Below are 9,566 nucleotides of genomic sequence, written 5' to 3' on the forward strand. Positions count from 1 at the left end.
CTTAAGATATACCAACAATTAAATTTTCACCTCAGCAGCTCGAACAAGGGTACTTTGCTACTTAAAAACAGTGAGCAAAAAGCGATTTTGCTTACTGAGTGAGCAAAATCGCATTTTGCTCATTTTGTCCCACTTAGTGAGCAAAATGCGATTTTGCTCACTGTTTTTAAGTAGCAAAGTACCCTTGTTCGAGCTGCTGAGGTGAAAAATATATTTTAGGACGAGGATTATTAATTTACCTTATTTATTTTTAAATATTACAACTCATAGATATATGTAATGTTTACAAAGTATAGTTGGTCAAACCAATTGGCAGTAAATAAGAACAAAAAAATATATACTCATCCTTTTCTTTTGGGTGCTAAGTACTAGTGTAAGACAAAGATAGTATGATTCTCTCTGTCTATGTTTGAAATGAGAAAGTCCTTTGACAAACTATACCTTGTTAACCACCTCTATAACATAAATATCCTCTATTCTCACCTTTATTAATGAAACCCTCTGTAAATGAGACAGAAATTTATTTATACCTGGTATAACTTAGAGCCCGGGTAAGCGGCAAACCTCTTTAAGTGAGAGAATTAGCTCGTCCCTTGATGTCCCACTTATCCAGGTCTCACTGTAAAATGGAACTAAAGGCGGATTCGTCAGAATAACCACATTTTCGTGACAGTTTTGGAAACATGTTTTGTTAAATATTTCAGTGTTGAACTAGTTTTTTTCGTAGAAAATAAATAAAACAAAACGTTAGGTACGTTCGGAAATATGCGTTCCTATGTCAACGACAAACGTCAAATATCAAACGTTGGGGAACCCGGGGTCAGTAAGGGCACCCGGGTCAATATAAAGCTGGCCGTACACACTATGGTATGCCTGCGCAGTTTTGCCAACTGCACAGGTAATACGTAGTGTTTGTGGCATTCGACGGCGCAGTTTTCTAACCAGCGTTACCTGCCAGCCTATTATGGATAGCTTTATCCATCTTTATCCACGTGATAAAATAACTGTCACTGTTTAACACCGTGGGAAAGAAAGTGACGGACACCGTTTTATCACGCTGTCACGTAGACAAGAACGACCATCATATCCGTACTGTGCAGTTAAACTGTACATGGCTAGTGTGTATAGCTAGCTTTAAAGGCTTTCCCTTCCGTTTTCCACTAGCAGTCCCCGTCTTTGGAGACGGTCGCCGGCCGCCTCGCGACCTCGTGGTGAAGGGTAATGTCGATTGCGCATGTCTTACGGGGGCAGCGCTAAAATAACGTAAGTACTAATCACATCACTTTCTGTCATCTACCACCACCAACCACTATTTACCAACGTAAATAGTTATATTTCTTCAAAATTCTTATTGCAATTATTTTTTAGTAACGTTTGTTCTAATATGTGACCAGGTCTTAATAGTTTGATGATGTTTCATACTTTGGCATGGGCACACTGCCCAATATTTGGGAACAATAGAGCAATATTACATATACATATTATATATTTAACTTGTATGGAATAAAGAAATTGTAATTATATAATTACATGGTCCGTGGTGCGCAGAGTTCCCCTGTTAAAAACACGTGCATCATTCCAGCTAATATTCTACAATTATATCCGCATTTAAGTATGTTCTCCCGTTATATAACAGTAATTTCAAAGTAAGAAAATTATATTTCCTGATCCGTTTACGATATGCATTAGTCAAAGGTTTACAGCAGGAGGCTCGGCCAGTTCGAAAATAATAAGTTACAGGTAATTTGTTAGTCAGCTTCAAGGCGGAGGAATGCAGGCTCAGGTAGGTAGGTATTGTGCAGTTATCTAAACAACGTGAACTCGTCTCGGGAACCAGAATGCTTAATACATGAACGCACTTGCGTTTGAGTAGCGTGCGGATACGTGAAAAGTACTGCTGGTTGGTACCTTATCTATTAATACAGCATCAAAAATAACACCTGTGATTAAACAGCTTGGTTCCGTTTATACTATAGGTAATTGATAGTAAGGTGGTGGTGGTGGTGATGGTGCTTTAAGGAACTTCTGGGAATATAATGGCTTCTTCAAACAAAGCTATTAAATTGAACTAAGCACACTCATTACATTTCTCGTGTTCAAAAGTAACACTGTTTCAGTAATCCCAACAATCATGGGCAAAAAGATAAAGCATGCCTGCAATGTCGCAACAAAGACGAAGTCACCTTAATCGAGCTGCAATCTCAGCTTGGAAGAGTACAAGGCTTACTACAATTATAATAACAACATTCTTTAAATTATTACATTTATTACGACAAATGGCATTTGTTTCTTTTGCCTACGATTTGTATTGCGTATTAAGTAGTCTACTGTAAAATGAATAATATTCATTCTGCTGGTTTTACCTTCCGCCTACTATACGAAAGGGTGAATAGAGTTTAAGTAGGTTATATTATTGAAGAAACCGTTGATGTCGATTAATCATAATAAGTATGTGACTTTTACTAACGCCAATAATATACGAGTATTCCCCTCACTATATTGTAAATGTAAGATTTTTTGTGGCATTAACGAATTGATAGCTTAAAAACGCGCTTTATTAAGCTTGATAATGCCAACATACGGGAAATGCCTGACAAAGACTAGCGTGACAAAAATCCCCCTTTAAAATTAAATCGGGGGAATGTCATAGGAGGGATGTGCGGCCAAGTGTGTCGCGTCACGTGCTAGTAGCTCCATAGTTATATCAATTACATCATACTCGATGGGGGAATGAACCACTGTAACATGACCTCATAAAATCATCGGATTCGAATCGTGAAATGCTGGGATTTGTATTCGAGGGATCAGGTACGGCTGGCCGGGTGTATGTCCGTATATGAATGGAGTTTCTCACCAATCCAGGAATACCGTACCGACATTGTGTATGTATATACATACGGTCGTGGACACTCGCCTTAGTCGCCTTTTCAAATTGACTTAAAAATTCATCTGCTGTAGTAGAGCTAGACGTGGAAAATTGTGCATTTTAGATTTTTAATAAGTATGTGCTCATAGTGGGTTCAATACTACTTAGCTTGCTTCATTATATAATAACAAGCGGTACAACTATTATATGGATTTGGATGCGATGATTTGTACCTAGTTTTTATACCATATGAGAGGTGGTTGAGTACTTTGCGGGTTAGTCGTTTTGCAATTTATTTAGCTTTTTTAAATGTATAAACTTTTTACTAGTGTAGGTTTGTTCTGTTAGGAATTATGTTATTAGTGTTAATATCTGGGTGACCGAGCTTCGCTCGGAAAACATATAAAAACTCAAAAATGCGCGTTTTCCCAGAGATAAGACCTAGCTAGATCGATTTTTCGCCCCCAAAAACCCCCATATAGTAAATTTCATCGAAATCGTTAGAGCCGTTTCCGAGATCCCCGAAATATATATACATATAATAAATAAATAAATAAATAAATATGATAGGACTTTATTACACAAATTGACTAAGCCCCACGGTAAGCTCAAGAAAGCTTGTGTTGTGGGTACTCAGACAACGATATATATAATATACAAATACTTAAATACATAGAAAACAACCATGACTCAGGAATAACACACATCATACATCATCACACAAATAAATGCCCTTACTGGGATAAATAAATAAATATATAAATAAACAAGAATTGCTCGTTTAAAGGTATGTTATTACAAGATGTAGACGATGTGATACTGACTGTACCTATGTAAGTAATGTTAATAGGTATTCGTTCCAACCGACCCGACATCATCATCGTCATCGCCATCAAAATCTGTACACCTACTTAAGACGCCTAAATGGGCTACGTTCTTCTAACTATTGCTTTTAATATAAGTAGGTACCGTAAAATGGGGTGAGTAGGGTCAAAACTGAAATTCAAACCTCGATAACATTTTATTTTTACATATGAAAACTGAATGGTGTATAATAAGTGTTCCGGACGTTTGTATTTTAGTTTATTTTTTGGGTAATTCCATTTCATAACTTTGACGATTTAAAGAGGAAAACCCACCTCATCCCGTAGTGCCTCATATTTGGGGTGAGAGGGGTTTTCATCCAAAGGTGATTTTGGAAGATTGTTGGATCGATTTTTTTATTATTATGCGTATTACTATAGCTCCATTTTAAATTGGAATACATTATTTTTGTAGCAGTAGCCTTAAAATCCCTTCTCACCCCACTCTCAAACCTTCTCTCCCCATTCAAAACCCACCTCTCCCCGCGAAACCTACTCACCCCGTTTTACGGTACGAGTATGGCTTTGTCTATGGTTCTGTTTACAAAAATAATGAAAAATGTAATTTGTTTCGTATATGAGTAAATTCACTCTTATTTATTTGTAAATTTTCCATTCATGTTCCCGGCGCAACTATGGTATTACATAGTATCTATTTACCTATTATTCTCCGATTCGTTTATGTAGCTTCAGATACCATAGTTAAAAAAATTCAGCGAATTAAAGTTTTTCATACAAAACTTGTTTTTGCTCTATTTCGTTTGTTTTTTAAACTGGAGCTATATAAACTAATTACAGACCTATACTTACATACCGCATGTCATTGTATGTGCAAAGTTTCATTACAATCCAACGCGTAGTTTTAAAATGAGAACGAAACTCCGTTTATATGGGAAGGTGAAATTCAGCCGAGCTCCTTCCTTCTTGATCCTTCTCATCTAATGCTTATTATTTCTTGTAAGTACAAAATAATAGGGTGTCCAAGGTACTCCTATTTTCATAGATTTCTAGCGTCATTCCGCAACTGTATTTTAATCAGGTATAGGTACATTAGGTACCTATACCATATGTTATGATTATTTTAAGATTAGGAGCGAAAAAATAATTCAATATATTTTTTACAAAAGCTCCTAACTCTTATGATAATTATAAATGGCTACCCATATGAAGGTTGATGTACGAGTAGGTTTAAATATCTTTAGTACTTACCTAATTTCACGTTATTATTTAATTATTACCCCCACAAAACTCAACAATGAGTGTCTGTGGGATCATATGTATTGTCAGTAAGTTTAAATGATTAAGATATCGTATCGAGGATGACGTCATATTTACGTGGGGCCATGTCATATTTCTGGAATTAGATGGATAGAGTGGTTGGCTTCTTACTTACAGTATTATCACTAGTTTAACACAGTTAAGCTTCCTATATGTTCGTTCAGGGGCCTTAACATGATGTCTTATTCGGTTTAGGTCCTAAACAGACATATCATGGTAAGGCCCCTGGTCCTCTGAAACAATGCCTTAGGTATTGCGGTGAAATTTTGATTACAATTTCACCAGTAATGGACATCAGGCCCTCAGGTTCCAAAATTAGAATTTACCTCACTCGGTTAAAAAATTATGTTTCACTGTATTAAGGTTATATATTGTGGTTAGAATTTTTGAATTCGGTCACTTAACTCGTCTGTTTACATAATTTGTTGCAGCTAAGACTGACTACCTATGTAGTTCCAAAGTTGAACTGCGAGCTCACCGAGTGGTTCGAAAAGTGGAATCTTAAGCGTTGCGAAGGTTTCAAGGCACGAGGGTTAAACAAACTTTGCTGCCCACACCAACGCGAGGAATATGCTAAATGAAAAATAATACAGATTAAATCAATACCATCATTTAAAAGTCAATCCTACCAACCAACGTGAGGACACCACTCAAAATTTGCATCAACTCGTTTCGCCAACTCTAGTAGTAAGTGCAAATGAAACTTTTTATCGGTTTTTGACGAATAAAGCCTTTACGAGATGGTGTGGTGAAAAAGTAATTATAGCCTTCATTTAAGTATCATGGTTTACACACACATTTGATAAATTTTTCTTTTTCAATAAAATACAATAGTTACCGCAAAACTACGCTCTTCATCTTCTGCAGAAAGTTTCCTAGTTTATTCGTTGGCGGTGTAGGTACTAGGATATTACCCAGTTAAAACTTGCTTTATTTCAGCCGTAGGTATTTATATTTTAACCGACCTTCAAGGAACAGAGTTATTAGGTTGTCGACTACTGAATAAAAAATACTAAGGTACTTTAAAATGGAATTTCCTAATAGTTTCCTCAAAGTCAAAGCAATGAGGATAAATGCGCATACTTAGCTTAAGAGTATTTTCACATTGTCCTATCCAATCCGATATCAAATGTCGGACTACAAAGAATCACAAAGAAAAAAGTGCCTTTGCATATTTATACATTGAATTATAGTTTTGACGTAACTGGTGACCGAAGAGCTGGCGGCTACCTCGCACAACGTATCAGCATTGCGATACAGCGAGGAAATGTCGCCAGCATCCTTGGTACAATGCCTCAAGGGCCTATTTTAGATTTAAGCTAGTTTTTAATTTCTTTTAGTAATACACTGTATATATCTTGTTTGTTGTTGTTGTTTAAAACAAAGCGTTAATGCAAAAAATTAAAGGAGTTAATCCCAAGCATTTTCAGGCAGCTGTTTATCTCCAAACGTCATCTCATCCGACAACCGATATCGGATCGGACAGTGGGAAAACGCTCAGCGCAGCTGGTGGCGCTGCAGTTTATTAAAAACAAAACAATCGTGTCATTCAAAAATATAAGCCGTATACTACAAACTTGTCATTTTAGGGCCTAATTGGAACATCTATTTAATCGGTGGTAAAATTTTAATCTGTACGTTTTTAACCTCATTATTAACCTAATCGGTAAGTACATAATACATACATATTAAATTTAATTCATAAATTAGAAGTAGAAAAGCGGGTCAAAACAGAGGAAGTACGGTCAAGGATATTAAAATAGGTACCTAAGTATTATCCATTCATATTTCCTGTTAAGAACCTTGTCACAAGCAGATTAGGTTTGAATTACCTTCGGTAGGCAGATAGGTACAGTCAACATCAAATAGATAGCGAAGGTCGATGAAGTGCTAAATATATCGTAATTCCTACAGATGTATATTTCTATAGTAACAAAAGTGTGTTACGACTGGCGACTTTGGGTGTCACTGTCACTATCTTATGCTGCTGACTGTACCTGTACGTATTTCTATGTACAATTTTACATGCACCTACCTACCTAATATGTGTACCGTGGTACCTACCTGCTAGGTAGAAAGTGGATGTAAATTCTTGTGAATTCCTAATATCAGCTATGCACCAAACGGAATGTTAGTGTAAAACTGCAATCGAGTGACCGGAATATAAATATTCCCAGCGCTAGCGCATTCCTAGGCTAGAACGGTTATGGGTAATCAGTAATTAGGTATGTGGACGCTAATTACCCAAGCGTCTTCACTATCGGATACAGTTGAAAATCACTGCACGTCTCTGTTCGAAAAAAATTCGCTTTCGCTACTAATATCGGTTAAATGTGTGGGATGATGATTATTTAAATACAGAATAAAATCATCAGCAGCGCAACTAAATTAGCATAACTTGTTTAAAAGTTCCTACTTAGAAGCCCATGCTCTCAAAGTAAACACAAGTGCTTTAAAGTAGGTCTTTTAATCTCTTTTGATCCCCAGCATCCTTAGGGCCGTCTTACAGTGTATCACATGCGATAGAAAGTAAAGATTTAAAGTATTAAGAGACCAATAAATAAACTTACCGAAGTGCTATGTTTATTTTTCTCCTCGCGGACGGGAACGAGCATTTACGTGGGGCACAGGAACGCCGGCAATGTTTCACTTTCAGGTTAGCAAATTGCGATTGTCGTCGTAAATGCACAATGCAGTTGTGGCGCGTCAGTGTGTTAATATGAGCGTTTGGAAGGCGACACGCGCTCCCCGTGTGCCGCCGGGCGGAGTACTGGTGGGTTTGTGTACTACGTATAATATACTTGTGTGGTTCTGACGCGACGCCGGTCGCACGCCGCGCGGCCGACGGCCCGTCGGCCGACACGGGGGACCGTGTAAGAAGGGCCACAACCCGGCGGTTTTTTGTCCCTTCTAAGATTAGCACAAAGACCCGTCTGGCCTGACTGAATTTGTTGAAGGACTTCGGCCCGGCTACGGTTCAAATTCGGTCGCCCTCTCCGCCTTTGAACTTTTAAAGTTTGCACTGCTCGATAGGTCTTCGGTACCAACACACACGCAGGTTTCAAATTGTAGGTATGAATTTCTTAGATAGGTTGTATATATACCTACCACTGTTATCTAATATTTCTACCACTTAAATACTAGTTAGTTTTTAGGGTTCCGTACCCAAAGGGTAAAAACGGGACCCTATTACTAAGACTCCGCTGTCCGTCCGTCCGTCCGTCCGTCCGTCTGTCACCAGGCTGTATCTCACGAACCGTGATAGCTAGATAGTTGAAATTTTCACAGATGATGTATTTCTGTTGCCGCTATAACAACAAATACTAAAAACAGAATAAAATAAAGATTTAAGTGGGGCTCCCATACAACAAACGTGATTTTTGACCGAAGTTAAGCAACGTCGGGCGGGGTCAGTACTTGGATGGGTGACCGTTTTTTTTGCTTGTTTAGCTCTATTTTTTGTTGATGGTGCGGAACCCTCCGTGCGCGAGTCCGACTCGCACTTGGCCGGTTTTTTACTTTTACTCAGATTAAACCAATTAAAACTAACAAAAATAAATTAAACTAAGAACTAAACAAGTTAGTTACTTAGTATTACAATATCTGGGAGACCGAGCTTTGCTCGCAAAACATAAAAACATGATAAAAACTCAAAAATCCGCGTTTTCCCAGAGATAAGACCTAGCTAGACTGCTAGATCGATTTATCGCCCCCGAAAAATAAATTTAAAATAAATAAGTACCATATTTTTGATTAATATGTTTTGGGAACGATTATACCTATTTGTACAATGACACCGTATTGAACACCCGTTAGCTAATCTAACAAAGGTTAGGTTCTAGGTTAGTTTGTAATCTTCCTACCGTCAGTTTGTAATTTAACAAGCGAGATTGTAAACTGACAAGTGGTTACAAACAACTGTACGGTGACATACACATATGTAGGTATATATGTAAGGTGAGATTACTATTTAGCGTTAGCGTTAGGTAGGCCAGATGGGTCTCTATTGTTTCCCAAAAAGTTTTAATGCTTAAGTCATAATGTATTGTTTGCCCTCATTTTCGGTAGTCATAATCTATTTGGTTCAGAAACGCGTCACTTTTCAGGATTGCCATATAACAAAACCTAACCTACCTACATATCTATAGGATAACCTTACGAAAATCCTGAAGAGTTAACGGTTTCAGTATATGACAAACAATATATTATGACTTAAAACTTTATGTGGGAAACAGGGACCCCAGATACCTAACGCTACATTATCTACATTTACGGAAAGGAGCGGAGGAATGAAGTTTCCTGTATCGGAGCAACGTAATGTAGTTATTTAAGACTATGATATAATAGGGATGTTGACACATGTTGAATTTTATAACAAAATCTAGTAAACTAGATAGCATATGAGCAATTTATCACAATATTGTAAATATTAAAAAATATATGGAAATAATACAAAAATACAACACCTGAAAGTTTCAAAATAAAAGGTTTTTTTTTAACTTTCAAAAACGAAATAAGTAACACTCACATTTTATCTAAAAAAAGATTGTATGGCAACT

The 9,566-nt window shown here is 37.2% G+C and overlaps 1 protein-coding gene across 2 annotated transcripts in view; it reads right to left on the reverse strand.

Annotated features, from left to right (window-relative positions):
• The window catches only part of LOC134661106 (beta-1,4-glucuronyltransferase 1), a 77,956-nt gene extending 70,156 nt beyond the window's left edge, over positions 1-7,800 (reverse strand). Inside the window, exon 1 of one of the 2 annotated variants that reach the window (XM_063517053.1) lies at positions 7,578-7,800. The gene's annotated coding sequence lies outside the window, so the exon portion shown is untranslated. Of the gene's footprint in view, positions 1-7,561 lie in introns of both variants that reach the window. The other variant, XM_063517052.1, reaches the window with a different exon arrangement.
• Positions 7,801-9,566: the final 1,766 nt, after the last annotated feature.

Source organism: Cydia amplana, chromosome Z (assembly GCF_948474715.1).
Source record: "Cydia amplana chromosome Z, ilCydAmpl1.1, whole genome shotgun sequence".
Classification (NCBI taxonomy): domain Eukaryota; kingdom Metazoa; phylum Arthropoda; class Insecta; order Lepidoptera; family Tortricidae; genus Cydia; species Cydia amplana.